General features: G+C 42.2%; 1 non-coding gene across 1 annotated transcript; it reads left to right on the top strand.

Moving 5' to 3' along the window:
• The first annotated feature begins 4,233 nt into the window (after positions 1-4,233).
• LOC148545113 (small nucleolar RNA R71) lies at positions 4,234-4,340 on the top strand. Its single transcript, XR_015901005.1, has one exon. It is a non-coding gene; the product is annotated as a small nucleolar RNA R71 (small nucleolar RNA).
• The last annotated feature ends 353 nt before the right edge of the window (positions 4,341-4,693 follow it).

The raw sequence follows: 4,693 nt of genomic DNA on the forward strand, positions 1-4,693 counted from the left end.
GGACATCTCGATTGGTGTTTTGAATGCCATTTTGTATGCCCAAAGAGCATTATCTAGCTTCTTCGACTAGTCCTTTCTTGATGCTCCTACAGTCTTTTCCAGAATCCTTTTTAACTCCTTGTTAGATATCTCGGTTTTCCCACTTGTTTGGGAATGATAAGGTGTGGCAACCTTGTGCTTTACCCCTTATCATAGGAGAAGAGCTTCTAATGGCCTGTTACAAAAATGGCTCCCTCCATCACTAATGAGCGCTCGTGGGACTCCGAACCGGCTAAAGATATTCTTTCTGAGGAAGTTCATGACCACCTTGTTATCATTTGTTGGTGTTGCAATGGCCTCTACCCACTTGGAAATGTAATCCACTGCTACTAGGATATACTTGTTTGAATATGAGGTTGGAAGTGGTCCCATGAAATTGATTCCCCATACATCAAACGGTTCCAGTTCTAAGATGAAATTCTGTGGCATCTCATTTCTTTTAGGTAGGTTTTCGGCTCTTTGGCATTCATTGCAGCTCTTTGCTACTTCCTTGGCATCCTTGAAAAGGGTGGGCCAAAAGAATCCGCTTTGTAACACCTTGGCTGCAGTTCTTTCCCCTCCAAAGTGACCTCCATAGCACGAGCCATAACAGTTCCATAAGACCTCTCTTCCTTCTTCTTCTGAAACACATCTTCTAAGGATTCCATCTGCACACTTCTTGAATAGGTATGGTTCATCCCAAACAAAATACTTCGCGCCATTAATGAGCTTTCTTTTTTTATGTTTGTTGATTTCTGGAGGTAAAGCCCCAGTTGCCTTGAAATTGGCAATATCTGCGAACCCGTGTGCTCTGTGAACCGTCATCAGATGCTCATCTGGGAAGAACTCATTTACACTTGTATCATGTGATCCTTCTTTATCATGAGGGATTCTGGATAGGTGATCTGCTGCTTTGTTCTCCACTCCTTTCTTGTCTCTAATTTCAATATTGAATTCCTGCAACAACAAGATCCATCATATTAGTCTTGGTTTTGATTCTTGCTTGGCAAACAAATATTTAAGTGCTGTGTGATCCGTGAAAACGATCATTTTGGCACCAATGAGGTACGATCTAAACTTATCAAATGCAAAAACTATAGCCAGCAACTCCTTTTCAGTAGTGGTATAATTTCTTTGAGTGTCATTGAGGACTTTGCTGGCATAGTATATCACATGGACCAAGTTATCTTTTCTTTGTCCTAACACTGCCCCAACTGCAAAATCAGATATATCACACATCAGTTCAAATGGTAAGTTCCAATCAGGTGGAGAAATGATAGGGGCAGATGACAGCCTCTTTTTCAAGTTTTTGAATGCTAGCATACATTTTCATCAAAGACAAATGGTGTATCAGATACAAGGAGATTGGTTAAGGGCTTGGCTATTTTTGAAAAATCTTTAATAAACCTTCTATAAAAGCCGGCATGCCCTAAAAAATTACTAATTGCCTTGACATCACTTGGTGGGGGTAATTTTTAAATGAGTTTCACCTTAGCTCTGTCTACCTCAATGCCTTGGTTAGAAACCTTATGGCCAAGAACTATTCCTCCTGTCACCATAAAGTGACATTTCTCCCAGTTCAAGACCAGGTTGGTCTCTTGACATCTTTCTAATACCAGGGCCAAGTGATTTAGGCAATTAGGGAAGGAATCTCCGAATACCAAAAAGTCATCCATAAAGACTTCAATGAATTTTTCTATCATATCTGAGAAAATGGAGAGCATTCAGCATTGAAAAGTTGCAGGTGCATTACATAGCCCAAATGGCATGCGCCTGTAGGCAAACACTCCATATGGGCAAGTGAATGAGGTTTTCTCTTGGTCTCTCGGATCAACCACTATTTGGTTATATCCTGAATAACCATCGAGAAAACAGTAATATGCGTGTCCTGCAAGTCTTTCCAGCATCTGATCCATGAAAGGAAGGGGGAAGTGATCTTTTCTTGTAGCTTCATTGAGTTTTCTGTAGTCTATGCACATCCGCCATCCTGTGATGGTCCTTGTAGGGATTAGTTCGTTCTTCTCATTGGGAACTACAGTGATTCCTCTTTTTTTTGGGATAACTTGCACGGGGCTGACCCATGGGCTATCTGAGATCGAGTAGATCACCCCTCCTTGCCATAACTTCATGACTTCTTTCTATAACACTTCCTTCATGACTGGATTCAGCCTCCTTTGGGGTTGAATGGATGGTTTGACATCATCTTCCAATAGTATCTTATGCTATATGGCCGAACTGATTCCTTTCAGGTCAGCGAGGGTCCATCCAATGGCATCCTTATGCTTTCGCAATACTTGAAGTAATTCATCCTCTTGATCTTGGCTGAGGGCTGAGTTTATAATCACTGGGTAACTTTCATTCTCTCCTAAGTATGCATACTTGAGAGTTGGTGGCAGTGTTTTGAGTTCAAGTTTGGGTGCTTCTTTTTTTTCATTCTCTTCCTTTGGTACACCGTGTATATGAATCTCTGCTGTTGCAGCCTCTTCGCTAGATGTTGATTCCTCCTCTGTTAAATCTTCAAGTTCTTCTTCTTCAAAAATCTCTTGTACTGCGTCTTCCAGTGAATCCAATCTCATACATTGGCCCAATGGTTCTGGTGGGTAACTCATGGCCTTGAACACATTGAATGTCATCTTCTCATTGTGTAATCTCAGGGTGAGTTCACCTTTTTGGACATCAATGATAGCTCCAGCAGTGGCCAAGAACGGTCTTCCCAGGATGATGGAGGCCTTGGCTTCCTCCTTCATGGCCAGCAGTACAAAGTCTGCTAGGAAGATAAAATCTCCTACCTTCACCAGTAAATCTTCTACTATGCCATGAGGAAATTTGAACGATCGGTCTGCCAGTTGTAGGGCCATTTTTGTTGGCTTAGCCTCCTCAATCCTCATTTTTCTCATCATAGCTACTGACATCAGATTTATGCTGGCTCCTAAGTCACACAGAGCCTTCTCCACTGTGATTTCCCCTATAATACAAGGGATCTGGAAGCTCCCAGGATCCTTTAATTTCTGGGGTAGTTTGTGCTGAATGATGGCACTACATTCTTCGATTAGTATCACAGTCTCATTGCTCTTCCAGCTTCCCTTCTTGGTCATTAATTCCTTTAAAAACTTGGCATAGAGCGGCATTTGCTCTATTGCTTCAGCAAAGTGTATGTTGACTTGTAGTTTCTTGAAGATTTCCATAAATCTTAAGAATTAGTTGTCATCCCCCTTCCTTTTCAATTGCTGAGGGTATGGAGCTTTTGGGGCGTCTGGCTTCAGCATTTCTCCTTTTTGCTGTGATCTGGGAATGGGAATTTGGACTTCATCTTGTTCTTTTTCTCCTTCATTTGAGTTCTTCTCTTGTGATTTCTTGGAATTTCCTTCAATTCCTTCCCACTTCTTAGGGTGATAGCCTGACATTCCTCTCTTGGGTTTGGATCGGTGTTGCTGCACAGGTTATGGCTGGGAATTTGCTTGAATAGGTAACCAATTTGTGTCTCAAGTTTCTTGATGGCAGCATCTTGATTCTGCATATTGGACCGCACTTCCTCTCGGAACATTTTACTATCCTGGACTTCTTTGCATATTCGTTCAAGTAGGGTCTCAATCCTTGAGAGTCTATCTTCAGATGATGGTGAGTTGGAGTTGGAGGGATGAGAATGGCCATTTTGGTTTTGATATGGATGTTGAGAGGTGTTCTTAGGTGGGTGCTGATATGATCTCTGTGTGGAATATTGGTGAGCTGCATTGTTGTTGTGGTTGTGACGTCTCTGATCTTGGCCTTGATCTTGTTGATTTCCCCACCCAAAGTTTGGGTGGTTCCTCCAACCAGGATTGTAAGTTTTGGAGTATGGATCATGGGTCTGCCTAGGTGAGTTTCCAATGTAGTTGGCTTGTTTCTTTTGCATTTACTCCTTCTTGGGTTACTGATGAGGTGGTGATTGCTACTACTTGGTTCCTTTCCACCTTCTTGGTAAGATCAGCCAGCTGCTTGGTGATCACCTTGTTTTGGGCCAGCAGTGCATCCACGTTGTTTAGCTCCATTACTCCTCTAGTGTTGCCTCTTTCAGAAGCATAGAAGTAGTCATTCTCCGCTACAGTCTCAATGACATCTATGCCTTCTTTAATGGTCTTCTTCTTGTTCAGAGATCCCTCAGATGAGTGGTCAACTGCCTTCTTTGATTCCTAAGAAAGACCCTCATAGAAAATGTGTAACTGCACCCATTCATTGAACATATCTGGCGGGCACCTTCTTGTCAAGTCCTTAAACCTCTCCCATGCTTCATAGAGAGTTTCACCATCTTGTTGCCTGAAGGTTTGTACCTCTGCTCTTAACCTGTTGATTCTTTGAGGGGGATAGAATCTCGCCAAGAATTTGTTTACCACATCTTCCCAGGTTGTTAAACTCTCCTTCGGGAAGGATTCCAGCCATTCAGATGCTTTGTCCTTGAGTAAGAAGGGAAATAGAAGCAGTCTATAGGTGTCAGGATGAACACCATTAGACTTCACAGTATCACATATCCTCAGGAATGTGGTTAGATGTTGATTGGGGTCTTCTTAGACACTTCCTCCAAATGAACAGTTATTCTGAACAAGGGTGATGAGCTGTGGCTTTAGTTCAAAGTTATTGGCATGTATGGTTGGCTTTCGGATACTACTTCCACAGTTTCCTGGGTTTGGATTTATGTAAG

The sequence above is a fragment of the Arachis ipaensis genome, chromosome B9 (assembly GCF_059453495.1).
Source record: "Arachis ipaensis isolate K30076 ecotype BB chromosome B9, ASM5945349v1, whole genome shotgun sequence".
Taxonomy (NCBI): domain Eukaryota; kingdom Viridiplantae; phylum Streptophyta; class Magnoliopsida; order Fabales; family Fabaceae; genus Arachis; species Arachis ipaensis.